The 20,727-nt window shown below is 45.0% G+C and overlaps 4 long non-coding RNA genes across 4 annotated transcripts in view; 2 read left to right on the top strand and 2 right to left on the bottom strand.

Moving 5' to 3' along the window:
- Positions 1-2,413: 2,413 nt before the first annotated feature.
- The window catches only part of LOC124182225, an 89,927-nt gene continuing 71,613 nt past the window's right edge, over positions 2,414-20,727 (bottom strand). Inside the window, exons 4-6 of the long non-coding RNA XR_006870714.1 lie at positions 14,212-14,460; positions 3,488-3,748; positions 2,414-3,241 (exon numbers count right to left, since the gene is read on the bottom strand). This is a non-coding gene — a long non-coding RNA (uncharacterized LOC124182225). The remainder of the gene's footprint in view (positions 3,242-3,487; positions 3,749-14,211; positions 14,461-20,727) is intronic.
- LOC124182224 lies at positions 9,302-10,583 on the top strand. The gene is made up of 2 exons (XR_006870713.1): positions 9,302-10,061; positions 10,281-10,583. It is a non-coding gene; the product is annotated as an uncharacterized LOC124182224 (long non-coding RNA).
- On the top strand, positions 13,823-14,774 carry LOC124182227. The gene is made up of 3 exons (XR_006870716.1): positions 13,823-14,222; positions 14,300-14,490; positions 14,572-14,774. It is a non-coding gene; the product is annotated as an uncharacterized LOC124182227 (long non-coding RNA).
- LOC124182228 lies at positions 17,187-20,070 on the bottom strand. The gene is made up of 2 exons (XR_006870717.1): positions 19,462-20,070; positions 17,187-18,240 (listed from the first exon to the last, which is right to left on the bottom strand). It is a non-coding gene; the product is annotated as an uncharacterized LOC124182228 (long non-coding RNA).

Genomic DNA, 20,727 nt, shown 5'->3' with positions numbered 1-20,727 from the left:
TAATGCGGTGAATCGGTGATCGATAAGATATCCTAGTATTCAGTATCGAAGTTTATATAGTCGAGGAATCGGAGTTGCGCCGCGATTCCGCACGGTGTAAATTCACCCCGCATTCCAGACCGTAATTATCTGTCTCGTTTGAACGTATTTTAGGAACGAATGTCCTCCGATCAATTAAGAACCGGTTTCACCATATGCGGGAGCTTTTGTTGAGACTTTAGTTGACCACCCGAGACACCGGATAACAATAATTTATAAAAAAAAATGCACACAACGCCAATGCAGCTGGTAGAGTGCGCGATAATTTCAGTGTTAATTGTTACGCTCCCACGAATCGGGACCGTGCAGATCATCGAAATGACGAAAGAGATTCGTTTTGTCGAATCTCAGCCGAAAGGTTACTCCGATATTCAAGAAACAATTAATCATCGCGCAATGATCAACAATATACGGAGATAACCGCGGATGCTTTATCGCGGTGAAAAACGCTCCATATAAAATGCATGAGTGAGAAGCGACAGTCAACGTTACTACCTACGTGTGCTCAAGACACGACAACCTCTTCAGGGTCATGCGTCACTGCGTGACGCTCCGATTTAATGATCGTGACGAGATCACACCTAGACTCAGTGATTTTACATTGACGCGTACAACGGGGATCATCGGTTGATCGTAATACCTACAACCCAAGCGCTCACGCCACACATTCGTGGACCAATTGAAGGGACTCCTCTTCGTCCACGTTGATCAAAAAATTCCTTGCTTTTTGTACAACCAACCAGCAACTGCACACGTGTGTCTGACTGAATGAGAGTTTAACCGACCATGTGACGATCATCTGCACTCTGACCGGACTAGCAAAAGACCATCAGGTTAAACATTAGTGGTGGTCCTTTTTTTGAAGCATTTTTCTTCAAGGTGCCGCTCGAAAAATTTGTGACCAGTACCGAAAAAAGATTGTCGTAAAACTTGGAGGAGGTAGAAAAATATTTAGAGGTCGCTATCAATTATTTTAGTATCTTTCATTTATTTTCATGTGCACACCTAACGGACTTATATAATGTTAGTTAATTTTTTTCGTATCGTGATCCAGTTAATAATTTCTCATAAAAATCAGAATCATCCTTCGTATAAGACACGAGAGCCGCCAACTGCGGAATTGTTAGTCGCGGTTTGACGTTGATTGGTAAATGATTAATTGGACCGCGATACGAAAAAAATAAACTAATATATATATATATATATATATATATATATATACAAGTCCGAAATGTGTGTACACATAAAAGTGAATAAAAAAATATTACAATGATCGGTAGCGACGTCTAAATTTTTTCTCCAGTATTTGTCACGAACTTTCGAGTGACACCTTGAACAAAAAATGCACAACCCTACAAAACATACACGAGTCTAATTATCGGACTGCAAAAGTCTTAAAAGGTATAAATTTGATGTCCATGAAAATTCTTTCGTAATTACATAAAGTGAAAATAGTGCAAGGATGGTGTATTTGCCGAGCAATTGCCAGCTGAGACAACTAAGTCGGATATATATCCCTGCAGCGTTGAACAGAGTAAGCTGCCGAAGGAGAAGCGTCGTGGCGCGGCGGGTCGGCCGCCAGCCAGGGCTTGGCGGCGTACGTGCGACCGTCCCGATGCTACGATCCGATAAGCGCTCCCTCCCCTTCCACCCCCTCGGCGTTCCCGTCCCACCCTCTCCGCGTCGAGCCTTCCTCTCCTCGTCGCCCTCCTAGCGACGCTCAGCGACGCTCAGCGACGCTTTGCCTCCTCCTCGCGACCCGGGAGGCAGCGTGACTCTCTCCGTCCTTGTCGTGTCCGCTGCTCCGATGAGCCAGTCTCTATCTCTCCCGCGAGTAAACGGGAAAGAATTCCTCCTCCCGCCTTTCTCCTCCGTCCGAACCGCGGCTGACGGCCCGGAGACCTTCGTGCAGGCTTCGTCTAACTACTAAACTCTCTCGAGGCTAAAACCTCCGGCTCTTGCTTCTCCTACTACGTGCGCCGAGTCAAGAGTCCCCGAGTCCGCTGCCGCGTTTTATCTTCGCCTATACACTATAGCTCCTGATAGATACGTGTGTATGTACATACGTGGGCTTTTTTTTAAACTCGAAACTGCATATGCAAACTGTACAGAGATTTTCAGGCAGTAACTATACCTGTGTGAGGAAAAGGTTTGAGGATAACGAATCATTGACAATGCGTCGTCAAGTGACTGTAAGATAAGATTTCGTCAAATGTTTATCAGGCTGAAACAATTGACAACGGAAGAAATTCAACATGGCCGCCGTTGACACGCTTGCAATTTTATTTTGCATATACGATCATAACCAGCGCTTGCCGGTTATCGAACACTGCTTCAGGCCAAACAAAATGACGGCAAGAATAATTTGGTCATCGTCTCGCCTTCGAAAATAATACCAAAAGTCGATTATTTAAACGGCAAAATTTACTCGTGCCTTATCTTATTGTGTATAGTGCTAATTTGTGCTATATTGAAAAGGCTTCTATAAATCGTAATAAAAGTTACGAGACGCTAACACTTCCGTTCGACGTAAAGTTCTAGACGTTTCCAAAACCGGACGTACTCCAAGACCGTATAGGAAAGTGCAAGAGCGTCTGGGAGAAATAGAGAAGGAGTGGGATTGAGAGAAGGTGGGGGGCGAGGGGAGGTCCGAACTTGGGGAACCTTTCTTCGTTGTTCGACCGACAACGAGATCCCCTAGCTGCTTGGATGCTCGATGGCCTATGCCTTCGTAGGTACAGGTCTGCTTCCTTGGGCTCCCTGGACTAAGTGTCGTAGTGTCTTGAAGAAGGCACGCCCAGGATGAGAATTGATTCAGAAGTTACCAAACCAAATATCGTGGCTAAACGTAGAACGTAACTGGCGATAAGGGTTTCAGCAAAGCTACGAGGCACGCGAAATTGCGTTGGTTACGAACACTGAATCCAATGATAAAGCTGAAGGGTTCGTGAACAATCTCGTTTGAAAATATTTCCGGAACAGCTTTCCTCATTATTATCCTCCGATCATTATGAGTCAAATTTCGTACTTGCACATACCTAGAAATTTTATCTTATCTTCATCCGATATATGTTTATAGAGTAGTTCTGAATGAAGAAAAGTACAGTCCCGCATGCGTACAGATACCGTTCATTGCTTATCTTTGTTTCCGATCATTCGTCTCTAAAGAGATAGTCGCTCGTGAACCACCGAACCGCGACAACTGGAAGCAGAAAAGACCCGAACCGCCTATAGAACCTTAAACAAACACTGTGTATAAAGTAAAAAATCGTTTCGTCGAACGTGTCATTTCCTGTATAATTGAGATTTCTGGTCTTCTTTTATGTATACACAACAGTATACCATATTATACTACAGTCTAGTCGGTGGTGCCCAAAAACAACCATCATTGTTACCGCTATTGGTTGTTTCAACCTTCTTGCTTACAACTAACTGATTGTACGCTTACCTCCTTAAGCGCGAAGCTTGACTGAACAAAGCGTGGGACGTGTCTAACGCAGCTTGGTACACCTACACGTTCACGTCAGTGACCGTAATTCATCGAGAGCCTTATGAACGTACACATTGATTGGGCATGAGTGTGGACGCGTGTAGCTCGGATCCCGATCCCTGGATCCATCAATTGATCCGCATAAGGTGCCCGTCATTTATCTCTCAGGTGCAAGGTCAGTCTGTCTTAACGTTAGACGGTTCCCGGTCGCTGGCTTTGCTTGTTCACCAAAAAAAAAGTCACAGAATGAAAAATGTCAATCAAAGAAAAAATTGGCGGATATCTACGAGTCCGATGTATCTAATAATCGAACTCTCGTCATCCGACCGTTTGCAAGGTGTACTCAGCGCCACTCCTGGTGGTCCATCTAGCCGCTGGTTCGCTCACGATTCCGAGACCGTGAACCGGAGAATAGACGGGGCATTTGAGCTCTGGTATATCATGCTCGGAATATGTTGTTTCGCGTGCCTATAAGTCAACCGCTGCATACGGGCTGCATACCCCGGGTACCAACATGCGTACGTGTATAGGCTGTGCATAAATCAACAAGTGGTAGAAAACAGTTGATCTCCTCACGTAGAGCGTACACGACGCCCTCTTCGGCGCGGATCAAAGGGCGAGACGAGGTGAGGTACTTGGTAAAAGTACTTTGAAAAGTTGATCAGCCGTAGGTGGGGCTGCGCCACGTTGCGGGTGGGCCCAGGGCAAGCACGATGATTAACAATGATTACCGCAAGCGTCCTTGAGACGTACGTACCTACGAGCGTGCTGCACCGGGCCTGATACAACGATTCATCACATGAAATGGTTGTGCTCGGTCACTTTGCAAGAGCTGATATTCAAACCTGGGTGTACACTTTGACAGCCTACATCAAGCCACGGGTAAAATCCTTAAACGTCCTTGCGGAAACGAAAGTCTCCTTGCGGCTAGAGGTGAACGATTCCTGCAAGGCTGTTTGTCACGCGTATATATATATATATATATATATATATATATATATTATATGCGAGATCAGGAATAGACCGATAGACGGAGAGAATATCTATAGATTTTACGTCTTAGTGTACTGCAGAGGTTTGGTCTTGGCGCGTTATACCGCCAACTGCTTGTGAAGGCTTGGGTACCCGCGCAGTTAGGATGGAAAAGGTTATTCGAGGACATAACTGGAGAACATCAGAGTCATCAGGACCGAAAATGGTGGCAAGCTTTCAAAGTGTACCGAATGTATATATACATGGTATCGTATTTGATGGAAATAAGAAATTCCCAGCTTGCAGCAAACTTTTCGTCGGTTTGTTGAACTAGCCCCAGAGAAGGTTTTCACTTGTTGATTTACCGGGGTCGGGTTTCATCGACCAAAATATGTCGACGCGAGGTATTACGATGAGAGTACGACGTGCCTATTCCGCCCGTACTCGAAGTAGAGTCCCGGGGCATTACCGCGCTTTAATTACTGTTCGGATTGGGACGCGACGGTGTGGCTTGTAGGCGAGAAGAGGAGGCGAGGCGAGCCACGCAAGTATATAATGCCTCGAGGGTTGGGTAGACCACTTTCCTCCTCCACTTCCATCTTTGTCACGCGTCGCACCGTTGGACCGCACGCCGATTCTTCTCCAGGGCCCTTCCTCGTCTTCCTGTCCCTCCTGGGCCGCTCCCGCGGCCTTGTCATGGACCGCCTCCGCCCACGCGCAATCAGACTCGAGTCAACGTCATTGTTAAGCCGTTTTTCTTCTCTTTTTTTTTCTCCTCTACTTATCCCTCTGGTTATGCTCGTGAGCCGTTGACGTGGTTGCGTCGGTCGGAATAAATATGGATCGATCGTGACTTCGGTCCGTCTAACGAAATTCTAATTTCGATCATTATTATTTACGGCACGAATACTATCGGAATTTCAGATTCCGTCGTTGAAGTTTCTCCGAAACTTTTAGTGTAAACGGCTGATCTTACATGTGTTTGTGTTTAGCCCAATGTATTCTAAACTAAACGTGACGCGTGTTATGTTTTATAGGTATTATAATACGTCAATATATCACGGACGTTCTTTTCGCGTGGGCCGAGATACGCTTACCATGTTTACTGGATATTTACCAGATATAATATTTACCTTGGCGTTATTTGACAAGACTAGGCATGTCCTGCGGGTTCTCAAAACCCTAAGCTATTCATGTAAAGATGTGTCGTAGGTATTTAAATTATTCTTATAAGCGCCGCGGCCGGATTAGCTGCAGCTATTCACGGCTGGTTAGTGGTTATTTCAACCGAAACTCTTTAACCCCGCATCTGGGAATATCGGTTCAAACGAATAAATCTTTCCCGAAAATTGTCTCAAATGTATTTCAGACCATCCGATATGTCAAATTCGACTGTTACGTGTTTCCGCTTTCAAAATGGCGCGTCAAGAGAGACGCTAAACGTCTATAACTTGGAAGATTACCAACAAACATCGACTAAAATTAACCCGCAAGTTTTTTCCATAACACTGGACGATTTTGAATTATTTCAAAATTTTTCAAACGACCAGTTCAAAATTACGGTCGTTTGAATGTTTGAAGTGAGAAGTTTCTGCAATTCTCTGCTATAATTTCGATGTCAGTACAGAGCGGTCTCATTCCCGGTAGTAGCGAGTCTTTCCATTGACATAGTATCCACAACGCATGATTTTTCAGTGAACATGCAAATCCGTTAAACATTGCGTAGCTACCCACCGATACGAATGTAAATGGTGCGAAGCGGGTTTGTATCCGAAGGATAATTCGGATAAACGGCACGTCTAGGATACACGTTCGGTAGCCACGCCCACCGATTCGCCAGACAACCGACTGCCCTGGGACACACCGATCGTTTCACGTATAATTATGTATACAGGCACAATAAGCCCGTAGGTATTATGCACCTATATTCCTACCTCCCGACGTTTTTTCACCCCGTAGGTACCATATACGATCCTCAGCAATCAAATACGCGCCGCCGCTATTCTCCCCGCTGCGATACTCAAGTTCCGCTGGCTGATCCTCGCCGCTCGAACCCACCGAGGCTATAAATGATCGTCTGCTGCGTCTATTGTAAGAAATGTAAGAGCTTTTTAGCCCCGCGCTGCAGTTTCAGCACAAGGATGAAAAATAAATCGAATGAAAAAAATGCGGTAAACGCTGCAAGGAATTTTCTGTCTCAAATGAAATTCCCTTTTCGTGCAAGCATCGGGTAATCTATCTACTCGTAACATCATACCGTACCGTTTACAGCGAAAATCAAATGAAATTAAACGACCCGTGCGGGGAATTCAATCAGACGTCCGATAAGCTAAGAATAATCTGGAAAGTCAGAAGCTGCTGGGATATTATTCAATTGCGAGGACAGCGAGACGGAGGATATCGACGGGTGGCCGTCTCACTGTGGAAAGAAATTCACTGCCTGCATGTTTCAGTCGGTGGTCGTGCATCATCACTGCGGGTCTCGAAACTGAATATCTTGCGGCGTCGGCCGCGATGCAGCTGGACTTGAATTCACCGATTTCTATTGAAATTTTACGCTCTTCTTGAACGCCGCGTTACATGCGAGGAATTGTTTCAGTTATATCCCCTACATCAATAACTATATACCTTCATCCACTTATCCTCCTAGGGAGAATAATTCCTGCAAGTGTCACCGATCGAACGATCGCGACCAACTCCTTTCCACATAAATGTTTCTTTTCCCGTGATGCAGTCGCGATATTATGCCCGCGGTCACGATTAAACTTCCACGTAAACGTGATGCATGTATCGAGGACTGCAGTTCAATCGAGTGTGACTCAAACGGACGTGGGTTTCTCAGCTGCAGCGAGAATCGCGAACGCGGGCAAATAATTCCGTCGTCGTTATCAACAAGTGCAGTAAGCAGAGTGAAAATGCCGCAGTGACAGTAGCCGAAGCCAGAAACAGATCATGCGGTAAAATAAACACATTCGCCCTATAGATGCACTTATACATTTATGCACACACACATGCGTACGTGATAGCTGTAAGTTAAGCGATAAACTCCTCGTGCGAGAGAGTCTGGAGGCCGCTGCAGCCTTTTGCAACATTCGCGGAGAAAAATGCTTCTACCGGTTTATTTTCATTATGTTTTTTTTTTTTTTTTCTTTCGTCTTTTCCTTTCAATACGTGCTTTCATGCTACCCCCTTAAAGAATCGATTAACCCCATAAATATTTCAACTCTACGTCCGCGAAACGGGATCGAATCGCGTGACGACGAATACCTGCACACGTTATAGTTACACCGTCGCGGATTCGTACGTTTTTTTATGGACTTTTCTGTACACTGCGGCGCGAGAACGTTAACCTTCTTAAGAGGGAGAGGGGGTAAAAAAATACCTATTTTTAAGAGATTTTTTATTGAAAAACATGAAGACACTTGCAGCAATTTGAATTTGAGGGCTCTATTATTTATAGTTTCAAGAACATTTTGGAAATTTTTCACTGAAATCAATAACAAAATGGCGATATGACGCGTGTAAGTAGCGAACGACTCCGAACTCGAGGGATTTTGCGATGGCGGATCTCCTGACATCGCTGTCCAACTTGTAACAGCTTGAAAAATTTTTTTGGGTTAAAAACATCTTTAGGCTTCGAGCTCGTAGCTCAAATGTTGAAAGAAACTATTTTTTTTCTTCAAATATGTACGATTAGGAACAAAAAAAATTGTTAAAAAAATATTTATAGAAGAATGTTGTGATTGAAATTCAAAAATCCAGTAACGAGCTCGAATCGCTAAACAAGCTTTACAGATTGCGTTAGAATTTTAAATCGATCGGATAAAAATTGACAGAGGAATCTGCGCCACCGTATTGAAAACGTGGTCGTTCGCTACTTACATGCGCCATGCCGCAATTTGTCATTAATTTCAATGAAAAAATTCCAAAATGTTCTCTAACCCGTAAATAATAAAGCTCTCAAACTCAAATTGCTCCAAGTATTTTAATTTTCTTTGCAAAAAAAAAAAAAAAAAAAGAAAAACTGTACACACCCCGTAACCGCGATTTTCACACTCGCCCGATATGATTTCTACGGCACAGGTGGCAGCCCTCCGATCGTCGTAGAGGATCGTTATCTCACAGAGTGACGTACGAATTTCTCGTCGCTGTTGTTGTCGGTATATTCTTTATCGCAAATATCCATGCCACTGAGTCGCGTCAACAAGATGTAACGCACAAAGTATTTATCATGTTTGTATCGTATATACCTATAATATGTACTGCGCATTCTGCGCGAAAAAGCCTTATGCAAATTTTTATCGAATCACCGTGTACCTACCGCAAGCATTATCATTTATAATTGCGCTCTGATTTGTAGAAGAATACGCAATGTCAAAATTTCTACGTATTTGTGGTATCAATATACCTAATCAGTTGGATATCTGCGAAGAAAAGATACTTTTATATACATACGCCTGGAACACCGTCTATCGTGAAATCGAGAGATTCGTAACGATAATAATGAATGCTGCTACCGGTTTTCGATATCAACTTTTATATGCAGCGCACCCTCTCGTCACGTGTCGGCGTAACACGTATATAACACGCGAACTGCAATTACTCGAGAATCGAGAGGGAATTTATGCACACGCGGCGCGCTTCGTTGATCTCGAATAGCGTATTATAGGTGAAACGTCTCATCCCCATTCACCGAGAATTCCTCACGTATGTATGTCGGTAGATATTGCTCGCGCTTCAGACACGCGTGTTACATAGTTGAAATATGCACGCTCTTGTGTATTTGCAATATTCCGTAGATCGCGTTATTATACTATATATAATACATGTAGTTATACATACGTACGTACTACGATGTGGAATTCATCGCACGCAGCAGATGTACTATCCGCATTTCGGCTTGTCATTTGGAGAAGTTAAAAACGAGCAAAGTGACTCTCGCCAATTAGCCAGCGTCTGAAAGCAAAGATGAAGAAGAGGCTCGACCGGAGGACAGGCAGCGAACTCGATCGGATCCGAGGACGGCAAATCTGGCGGATCTCCAACGCGGGCATGCAGCGCGCTTTGTGTACCTCCGTCCCTCTCTTCTCCTCTCTCTCTCCGTCTCTCGCTCTCTTGGCGGTGGCTTCATTGTCCGCTCGGGAGGAAAAGCCGATATTGAGAACGTTCGCAAAGCCCCCAACGGGTATGCCTACGTACCTATTTTATTTTCGCCTCTACACATATACGTATCCGTACACAGACAAGAGGTGCACGTAGCTGATGCGATGCCACGGCGGCAGCTCCAACGGCAGTCCCGCAGCAGCGGCAACAGCAGCCTCGTGCCCTCGGGGCAAATCCCGAACCCCGATCCTCCCGACGTAAACTTGCAAGCCCTAACCTTCCGGAGGTTGCAGGTATGTAGGTATTCACGAAGAGATGGATGCAGGTATAGAAGCAACGCATGCCGCGTGTACACGCCTCACCCACGTTCATCCGTCTCAAGGAGAGACTCGCGGAAAGTATCGCAGACCGCAAATTGCACCCGATTGTACCCTCTGTACACACACGGCATCCAGAGGTGAGCGCTTTTATCACCGTTACACCTGCCTGTAACTAAACTGTATCTAGTATATGATCATTTCGGATCATCGTGAATAAACCTTCGGAACAAACTGTAAGCGCAGGTATGATAATTACTTGGGAGAAACTTACAATTGCAAGATAATGTGACAATCGAAGACCAATTATGTATATTGAGAGACAGTCGATATTCGTAAAAATGGAAAAACTGTATTAGTTTCAGATGAATGATGGACAAATTCTTCTGCGGTGGAGTAAATCAAGAAAAAAAAAGAACTGAGATTTTAATCAACGGTCACTGTCGACACGATAATACACTCAGCACTAAGTGAGCACTGAATTGCGCTAATCGACATCAGCGAATCAGCTATCGTGCGTTTCGAGGAATTTATAGGAACGTCATCTTGGATGTCCTTACCATCATAACATGTAAATTAGGATAGAATTTGAGGATGATGGAATATAAAGTGTATTTTCTCACGATCAAACCAGTGATTAATAAACTAAAATAAATTTCAAAGTACCTAAAATTAATATCCTCGAAACACTTTTTTCCCCCTCGAGAGATTTTACGAGGTATAAGCATGGTGCAGACACGTCACGGTTCGACCTCTCGATCCGTCTCTCTTTCACTTCCACTCTTTATCCTTTTCTAGCTTTCGTCGCGCGCAGAAAGACGGCTCGACGGACGAGAGGGGCGAGCGTAGAGCTGCGAAGGTCGGTAGGTGTAGGCGTCAGGAAACTACGACGCGACGATACACTTTTTCGCAATTTCCGCTCAAAGCAAACTTCGGTAAGTTCCTGGTCCGCGAATGAATACCATTTGCTTTAAAACGATGTTGGCATTAGGTGGGCAGCCGTCTTGTATTGGGGAAAAAACACGAAGGTACAAATTGGCACCACCAAGGTCCAATCATTGTACAATTCGTAGGTTTTATACGACAGTCTAACAATGCAATCGCCGTTTTTGTCCCTACGAAAAGTTCCTCATTCAAAGACTTTCCCTTGTCCGCTCGTCTATCTACGAACCTTGGGTACCATTAACCGGTGCGCAATTTGCATAGTGCATTTGTTCGCTAGATCAATCAAACTCCAGCTCGAAGGCTTCGAGATTAGCAACGCGCGCGAGAGAATTGAGCTGTGAAAATGGATGCATATATATGTATAGTATGAAAAAGAGCCATGGAGTAAAACGTGGCCGAGAGGCGAGTTTGTTCCGCGATATCGACTCGGCGAGGAGACACGAGGAGCGAGGTAGTGAGTTACTGCGTTTATCGATTGACTTACGACCGCCGCAGTTCACCACGTCGTATCCTCCTCGCAACCTCCGCGAGCCTCCCGACTATCCGAGCTTTTTTGAGCCCTGTAACATAAAAGTGCGAAGGACCTTGGATTGCGAGTGCCTCGAGAAGACTGATAACGACTCGAGTCCTCGTCACTGATCGGTCTGGGTACGTTGGTAAAGGGTGGGATGGAAGCGTCGTCGAACCCTTGACAAGAAACGCGAAACGTTTGACCGTCATTAGACTAGACATGACGATTAACCGCGAGGAAATGCAAGTCGGCACGAAATAGGTATAAGGCACCTACCCCGAGGCGTGATGTAAGAGGCGTGCCGAATGTATTGATTGAAAAAAGCTCGCCGCGAGACTCCTCCAGCACGACAATAAGGTTCGAGCTAGGCGTCGCGTCCGCGTTTTTGGAGCTTCAATTTTATTATATCCTAAAACGCGCCAGACGCCGTGATTACTCGTTGAGGAACCTTAGCAGGTCTGTAAAAACGGGCTTATATTGATCAAGGAACGTTCAAAGTTAGAGGAAGAAAGAAAAAGAGAAAGGTATTCGAGTATCGGATGAAACGAAATGGAGAAAAAGGAAGGTGTGGAGAAAGAAGAAAAAAGGAAACAACTTCCCGAGGGACGGATCGCGGACTGCACAGAATTGGACCGCGTCGATTTAAATTGCCTCCTCCCTTGGTAAGCCCAGCACCACACGTCTCTCTTCATCTCTCATTCTCCATGCCCGACCGACCATCGGCCATCCTTTCGTTTAACCCATTTACCAATGCCACTGAAAATTGCTTGATCCTTAATTCTCTCGCCCGCGTCGCGGCCAGACGGAAATCTCTCTCCATTTTTCGCTACCCTTTATCGCATCTTGCGGTACATGCGTGGGTCATTCCGCAAAGTAGGTACGCGGAAAGCCGGCCACACGATTAGCGGCTCGACGAGCTACAACTTATTGCACAACAAACACGTGACGACTGTATCTGTAGGAGAGATGTCACTCCGTGGATAGCTAATCTCGATCCAGCTGCCATGTCAGGTCTTATTCGCTGTCAATTGCAAATGTCCACGATTTCTTACCGCTCGAATAGGCGGAATATCCGCTCGACAATGTTACACAACTCGGAAAAGGTTACACGTTTTGTAAAAATGTGAAAATCACATTTAGGTAATTGGATACAGGCATTGTGGAGACACGTGACATTTCCAACTTCAATCAGAGATTCGATTTTATGTCAGAACATAGATACCTACAGAGTATCTAAGCTAACACTAAATGAGTTGGCACCGAAGACCATGCAACATAGTTTTCTATCCCTCCCGATGATCGTAAGCAATAGTAGGTATCTATGCAAATGCCAACTTGCGATGCGTTAATTTACAAGTGGTCAGAAATTAACCCAGCTCGTTTACCACGCTAGGCTTTTTTCGCTTCCGTAATCGGTGCTGCGTCGCGGCCTACGTTGTCCATAAAATTCGGCATACCAAACAAGTTTGGTGACGTGGTCCAATCCTGTGTAGATTATACGTGTATCAATAAAGGCTTAAATTTAGACTGCGACGTTCGCGAATTGGGAGTCCAGGTCAAAACCAGAGTCGAGCGTCGTATTGAAGAGATTCTGGCTAAGAGCCAGCCGCGTATAAGAACGGTAGCCAAGATCACTTCCTCTAGAATTTGTCCAGGGTCAAAGCCTGGTCTTTGATTCCGTGCAGAGCATAGCACAAGATAAACTGGACGGTATTATGCATGTATCAATCACTCGAAATTCTATTTTTCCTCCCTCATATATTGCAGGGAAAAACAAACAATGTCAAGAATCTGCACCACCTGGAGCAGAAATGATATGAAATCGCCGACATCTGTGACTTATTCTTCCTCGTATTATAATATTATACATCGCAACGTTGGCAGCAGCAATTTCTCGCCAGAATATTTTATCGGATAAAATTTAGCCGCGGTATTCCGTTTACACGTGGCTGAAGCGTGGCAGCTATGCGCAATGTCGTCAACTCGTTTAATATATTGCCTTCGGGCAACAGGGAACTCGGCAAACAATGTTACCAAGTGTCGTCGTTTTTGAGACCACCACGTCTGACAAAGCCTGGAAACGTATCTAATTGCATATACGTAATCCGCACACTACACCTTGCATGTTACACTCACGTGTAAAATTATACTCTTCCAAGTATGTAATTACGTTAAATTAAGCACGGTCAATCGAGTTGCGAGTAATATTTGTTTTCGCGACGATCGTGAGAAGGTATCAGCGTCAAGCAACGAAACGCACACTCTTGTCGAACGGTAACAAACCGAAACCTGCGATAGCCTGCAGAGTTACGTCCATGAGTCGCATAATTCATAGTTTAAATTTTCATCAAGTGGCCGCGTATTACGCTGACCATTTTTTATTCCTTCCTACTTCTCATTCCGTTCACGCAATCAATGAATCGTACGGTTAGAGCTGAACATGAACGAGCCCAGGGTAAAGAATTACGTACACCCCGGGTACATATCGATATGTACAAATATACGAAGAGCCTGTGGTATGGTATGGGTAGTTACACTAGTACCGCCGGCCTCTACGACGCCGGTAGACAATCGATACTGTTGCTGACAAGGTCTGCTCTCTACACTCGGTGTCTACACAGGTCGAAACCGGAGGCCATCTTTACGTGGCTCTTGACAAAGAAACCATTCGTCGTGTTCCAGTCACGACTTGAGACTTGACTTTGACCGTTTTCTCCGCGCATTTGAATCATAATTGAATCTTGACGCTTCGAGCGCTGCTACCACTACCGCCTCTACTCAAGTGGTAACAGGATTGGGTTGTAAAAATATTATTAATTTTGAGGTAGACTCACGTGAGCGCCGGGTAAGATCCTCGTTTCTTATTCATTCCAGCGTTATTTCACACCTTGAATGAAACAAATTTCATCGTTGAGTTTTTAGACTTTGGTCGGCGAGATGCACAAGGCCAACCGGTGGACTTTCCAGTGGCTGACAAGCTTGGATTAAAGTGACAGACGTCCTACCAGGCTCATGGGGGACAGGATGGGACAAATCTCCAGACATTACCGCTTACACGCCGTCGAAGATGCTTCAACAGCGCACTGCAAAGAATCGAGAGATGATTTACAAAGGTGAAAAAGAATGTATACAGGTTAAAAAGCAATGAACGAAAAAGGGGAATAATAATTGGAGTCAGTAATTTTTTCGATTAGTGCTAAATCGAATCTTTCGTCATACAAAATTGTGGAACTCTTGGAAAAGCTTCGAAAGCCAAAAGGTTAGTGAGCGTAATTGGGGATAACGAAAATGGCAGACTAGGTAAGTCGAAGAGAGTTTATAGGCTGAGTTTCGGCCAGCAGTTAAGATGATAAAAATCTGTGAGTCAAATCGAACGGTGCACAGCTTTCCCCGGCACGGTGGTTTGATTTAGGAATTCATTGTCCCAGATCCGGAACGGCATTTGCATTGCACTGCACTGCACGCAGTGCAAGTTTCACCCATTATAGTTCACCGCGCATACTCCCAGATCCAGGTTGGAGGTAGAAAGGTACCCCGTACATAACCTTCGACCCCGTTAACAGGAGAACGCGTCGATGCATCCTGCACCCTGCCTTGTGCGTGAATGTACCTAAGCGTGGCGATTAGTATCCCCGGAATATTGCAGGGTGACATACATATAACGCTACTGCAGGATTGCACAGCATGTTTGACAGTATGGAACGGTGCCACACGGCATTCTGGGTCAGGCACTTAGGCCTTGGTTAAATCTATCAAATTCTCAGTGCAAGTTGAGTTTCGTGAGCTGAAAACAATTGCAAAGCGGAGTTGAACACGATGTGCATTCCAAACTTGTCACCGAACACGCCTAACCCAACATTCAAAGTCTAAAGAGATCAACTAGCGGTGGTAGTTTATTTTTTCATTTTATCTTCGTAAAATTATTCTTATTCCATTACTTGTGACAAGCATAAAAAACAAAATACGATATGCGGTAGAAACCAGCACTACAGATCGGGACTGATCGACGGATATCTACTGTGCAGAAGAATAGAATACCTACAGAATGTCGGTCACGGATCGCGAAACGTTCGAATTCTATCAACGCGAGAATGGGAATGGAAAGGGAAGCCAGTCGCCAGACGCCGAGTATTGGCATGGGAATTTCTAATCGTGCCCATCCTAGGACGAGGGAATCCTGCTACTCTAAGACCCCATGTCGAATTGTCTCTCATGATGACGGTTCAAGCCGTATCCTAATAAATACCTCTTCAATAGAATTCGTATATTTGAAAGTAGGCCTTGTACACTCTCGTGAATAATTCCGCAGTCCCATAACATTTAACAAAAGTTATTTAATATTGAATGTAATTGGTAAATAGGTCCGATGTCTAGTCTTCAATCTTCGAATGGGGAAGAAAAAAACTTTCAGAACAATCGGAAAATGATGTCCGATTGAGATGCGTCCGGCATGGTTTAAAAACAATGCCGCGGGATCGCGTAGTCGAACTATTCGCTCGTTAAAAAATGAGAAGAATTCGGTGAAGGCTACCGCGATTATCGGAGAGCCACTCGAACGGCGAACGATAAACAACGAGCGGAGAGAGGAAAGATGGTGCGTGTATATTGGTGGCTACACACGCATTTCTATGGACGGTTCGAAAACCTGTTTCTCCCCGCTGGCCCGTTCATTGATGGTCCAACCTCATATGCATAACAAGCACAGGTCGCACACAATGGAAGCGCTTTAATGCTGCGGGCGCATTATACACACTTATACACCCATCTTGGGTACCTCTCTATCATAGAGGCATGTCGGTATCTAGCATTCCTCGACAATGTACAGGGGATACATACACACGCAAGCCGTGTATATACTTATCCACGAATAAACAACGCCGTTCGCTGTGTTTCAGACATAAGCGAGACGAACACCGCGAGAATTTTTCCAGCATGCTCAAACGGTGCAATTTTTCATACGACACTAGCGGAGACATCCACGATCGAGTTTGGGCTCATCACGACTTCAGACCTTACGGTGGTCGAAGGTCAGGAACATGTCGAGAATCTACATGATTGGGTAGGAAAAATAATGACATGATAACATCAGGTATTTAACACAAGTCAGCAGGAGCTGTTTTCAGTGATTTCGAATCTTTCGTGGTTACGAATAAGCGGCGAATATTTGTCAACCCATCAGTTTGAAAAACAAAATCCCTACCACGTCCGATGAGAGGTGAAAATCAAGACTTTGCCGTAGACTGCCGGAAAAAATAATACCTCCAATTACGAAACATTGTGTATAATTCAATTTGTTTTTGGTTTCCTTTTTTTCTATCGACCCGGACGTGGCCCTTGCCTCTGCAACCCCGGCAATCACAATAGCGTCCGGAAGCCGAAGGTATTAGAGCTATATTGCACAATTGAGAATGGCAGAAGAGTGTCTCTGTGGGGTTCGGATGTTCTTAACACTGTGTGCGGATTCCAGGCCGTCTCGGGGTTCCCGCACTTCTTTCATGACGCCTTGACACATGTCACTCATTTCTTTACCCTTCCGTTAACCCCGTCGCCATTTTGATTTTTTTTTACCCCTCTCCTATATCCTCGCCGAAGAGGGTGCCCGGATATCGCCAAGATCCGAGGAACGGCCGTTCGGTATTTCTCACGATTCGCGGCTCCGCCGCTTGCCCTCAGTCTAGGGAAGTCAGACAATGGACCTGGACCACGCTCGTCCAACAATAAGTTGATTTCAGATCAGGCATAACCAGCGACTCTTGGCATCGCTGGAGGAATCCTTTTGTCCCGAGTGTATAGTACGAGGTTCTCCTTATAAGTTTTTATTATTTTTATTTTATTTCCTTATTTTGTTTTACAAATTAAGTGTCTGATTCGCGAGGGGGAAATTTAGGGGCTGAAAAACATCGGGGAAACTCGGGGAGAGAGTTAGAGAAAGAATATAGATATATGCAAGGTGCGGGAGTGAGAGAATCGGAGGAGAGACGAGTTGGCGTTGTATTTATTGCACGAGGGTGTCGAGTGGTCCATTGGGAGATGAGAGCGAAACCAAAGCTCTAACGATTATTGGTTTAACGATTCAGACCTAATAGCGTTACGTAAGAGTAAATTTCTCTCCACTCTCAATCCTCCTTTCAGAGCATCCTTACTTACATCGAAATGCCTCGAGAGTAATTTCTATACGGTGCAAGTTCAAGCACTGCGAGAACGCGTTCTCGCTTCCATGCAAATGAGGTCCACCCCGCCTCCCAATTTACCTCGCCATCTTGCCGCAGCACCTACCTACCCTCGAATCTCTAATCTCGTAGGAGAAGTTAATTAGGCGGATTAGCATCGAGGCGCTACATGCTTCTCACGAATCTTGAATACATGAATTCTCGGATGCAGGATTCTGCCAATTTAATCAGGTACAAATAGCTTCTTCATAGTACAATCGCCTCGCGCATAATGGACCCCGTTCATCAACCCGTCCTCCCACCCTGCGATCGACAGATTCTCGAGTGATCATCACGTGGGACTGACAGGATGCTGGGTCGCTTTGAGCAGGTGCTCGTGGTGTCCGCGTCAATCATGGAATAGAGAGTCTAATGGTGAAGGCAAATCCGAATCACTGCTATCATGGCAGGGGTCGTCGTCGACGAGCCATAAGGGATTGTAATTTGCGGAAATGATTTGCCTTCGTAAAATGCTGAATGACCGTCGGCGATTAGCCTCAAGTTTCCTTTCCACATTTTTAAGGTTTAGTTCCAATGGTGAGGCACCGGTAGACCGGGACTCACTTCAACGGGGATTTGCCTGAGTAGAACAAACTACGGTTTCCTGTCTCCGCCGCAGTTGTAACAAGACAATCCGCACACCTTCCACCCTTGCTGTAAGTTCAAATTTTTGTTTTAACCTTAGGTCAATGGCTTCGATTTGCCGTGGCTTCTTTCGCACAGATTGCAGAGGTAGGACTATTATATCCTCAAGCGTTCGCCGGAGATTTGACGCGATATAAAAATCGCTTAGCGTTAAACTACCCGCGCTGGATCATTTACGGTAAGAGTTATCGTTCAAGGTTCGAGGAGATGTTTCGATACGGTCTGCACCGTTTATAAAACGGTCTTGGATTTAAGACACCGCAGTATTATACGTGATAAAATCGCTCGCCAGTTCGCATAGTGTATGAAGGAACTAAAACATCAGAACCGTGTCTCTTGACTCGGTTTGCACCTGGCGTTGCGATGAAAGTACCGCTTATAAAGGGCCTCGCAGAAACCTAATAGATATTGGCTCCCGATCGAATTGGTTGTATTTTCAATATATTATATCAAAATTTTCCATGGACACAAGTTCCATAAATCAGTATCTTCCGATGTATAGACTTCAGAAGGGGAGCGAATGAATTTTTTGATATCTATGGATATATGGATTACGCGATTCTTACGAATTACAAAGCTTCAAGAGGGACTTGAAATCAAATATATCAATCAAAAACTGCACAGCCGATTCGCGGAGGCGTGAAAAACAGGACAAGTCGATTCTTGCAAAACTCGGAGGGTCTCGTTCTTCGCGCGAAATCCGACGTTGTACCTCCTTCTAGTAAACCAGCGAGTTCATGGATGGAATCGATGCATCGATGGAATCAATCACAGCTTCTTGTCTATCTTTGAGAATCAACTGTGAAGTTTTCGAATGATTCCTATGATTTCAAGTCCCCTTGAAGCATTATAATTCATGAAAATCGCGAAATGGATAGATATCAAAAAATCTGTAGAACTTTCTTTCGCAGCCTGTATCTCGGAAACTACTAAAATTTTTGGGACTTGTTTCCATGAGAACTTTCAATCAGGAGGATATGAACTATAACATACTGAAAATCCAGCCAATTTCCGCAAGGATTCAGCAGGATCCTTTCTAAGCACTATTCGGCATCGTTTTTATCTCTCATTACGCCAACACTGAATCGAGAGGTTGTGACATTCCTCATTGTTTCAAGTTACCCGGGAAACTTTTCCTGAGAACAGTGCTTCGTGTGTAACAGCGGCTGCTCGACGATCATAAGGATAGACTGAATACAGTTGCGTTTGATTCGCAGGTCTTCCACGTACCGTGATGTAACGGTGAGCCTCGTGCTACCGTAACACGTATCATCACTTCCAGGAGCTCCAGGTAGGTAGGTAACCGCGATGAATTAGGTGTAACGGTAAGGCGTGGTTGGACAAGTAACGATAGGTTTGAGAGCTGCTTGTAAGTCGAGCTGGACGAGGAAACGCCTTTTGAAAATCAGTCGCGTACGTTCCGGCGTGCCGGAAGCGACGTACGCAGTAGACGTGCTATCGAGGAAGAGGTTATCTTATCCGGTCGAACCGCGGATAGTTGACTACCGGAGTTCCTGCCGTCCATAAAGGAGCGTTTTTTACTACCGAGCATCCGGAGCATCTCCAATTATCCGCCTTGGGTCTTAATACCATCTTGTTATGCGCCTTGGAAATAACCGGGAAACAAATAGCTTGACAAAAATGCGACACTTGTAAGGCATCTGTTCAGCCTCGTATTGGAGTGACACGCACCTGATCTGGACCGGTAATCCTACCACACGCAGGGCTCTAATTGAGCGAATAATTATCGCCTGGATCGTCAATCGCAGTTTCTCATGTGTCTGTCACTCACGTAACGCGAATCGTATCACGTGCGTTCACTCGCGCGGAATAGCGACACAGTGGATATAGTTATTATACAGTTACCGCGGCTGCGTTTTTGCACCGACGTATAATAGTTACACATCGAGAAATTACGGCTACACATAAATTATACTGAAGCAGTGTAGCAGTAGCCTGCAAATTTACGTTCTCATCACTAAACTATAACCTACAACACGATCACCTGCAGCTATCCTAATTGCCAATAGCGTGGAAATTTTGGCAACGTGTACCGGTAATAACGTTCCTGTGACTGCGGGGCCTTCCCGTAAATATCATGCACCATGTGTGCGTTTGTGGGCGTGCGTGTGTAACTGTGTACCTACACTGCACGGAGATATAACGGGGGGAGCCAGTCACGTTGTTCATACGTTGCAGGTGTATTGTGCATCGTGTAGATAGGACGTATGCAAGCGTAACGGTGTGGGTAAGTATATCTTATCGGGCCTGCAGGAACAATGCCAGCACCACGATGTCACGCCCACTAGCTCGGCGGCCACTTCTCTATTTCCTTTTATCAACTCCGTAGAATGTTTTACAACGTGGTGATGTTGTATACTTGAGTAGATAGGGCACACAGCTACCTCTCTGCGAACCTCTCGCCCTACTTCCGATTATCCGCAATTTTTCAAATCCGAGAGACGATGCCACGATGGATCTTGCTCAGCAATCCTT

The sequence above is a fragment of the Neodiprion fabricii genome, chromosome 5 (genome assembly GCF_021155785.1).
Source record: "Neodiprion fabricii isolate iyNeoFabr1 chromosome 5, iyNeoFabr1.1, whole genome shotgun sequence".
In the NCBI taxonomy this organism is placed as follows: domain Eukaryota; kingdom Metazoa; phylum Arthropoda; class Insecta; order Hymenoptera; family Diprionidae; genus Neodiprion; species Neodiprion fabricii.
The sequence above is the reverse complement of the archived record's forward strand: the minus strand, read 5'-3'. Positions and strand labels throughout refer to the sequence as shown.